General features: G+C 55.7%; 1 protein-coding gene across 1 annotated transcript in view; it reads right to left on the minus strand.

Moving 5' to 3' along the window:
• EVX2 (even-skipped homeobox 2) overlaps positions 1-445 on the minus strand; it is a 9,117-nt gene that overhangs the window by 5,572 nt on the left and 3,100 nt on the right. The window lies entirely within an intron of this gene.

Genomic DNA, 445 nt, shown 5'->3' on the forward strand with positions numbered 1-445 from the left:
ACCCACCAAAACACATTGCCAAGGCTTCTAGGCGACCCCTCTCCCTCTCGGAGCAATCTCCCGTGACCTTGCCCGAGGGGAGCGGTGGTACGGCCCTCCCTCTACTTGACAGGGACCCCTCCGATCCGAATAAATGTTTCCCTTCAATTCGTCCCGTCCTCCCCACTCAGGACTCTGTCTTCACGGTACTGACGCTCATTCATTCCCCCTACGTTTATTCTCTCCCCTCTTCACTTTAGGAAACAGGCTAACGCGATAAAAACTGACGAGGAAAATAAAAACAACAGTAATGACTATAACTTTTAAAAAAGCAAATGGAAAGTGTCGGATGCAGAAAAGCAAACGAGCACGAGTGGTGCTCATAGCTGCGGGCCCCGCGAGTCCTTCAACCGCAGAGCCCAGCCGGCCGCGGCCCGGGATGCTCGGGGCAGCCGCGGCGCGGGGC

Source organism: Geospiza fortis, unplaced genomic scaffold (assembly GCF_000277835.1).
Source record: "Geospiza fortis unplaced genomic scaffold, GeoFor_1.0 scaffold112, whole genome shotgun sequence".
Classification (NCBI taxonomy): Eukaryota; Metazoa; Chordata; class Aves; order Passeriformes; family Thraupidae; genus Geospiza; species Geospiza fortis.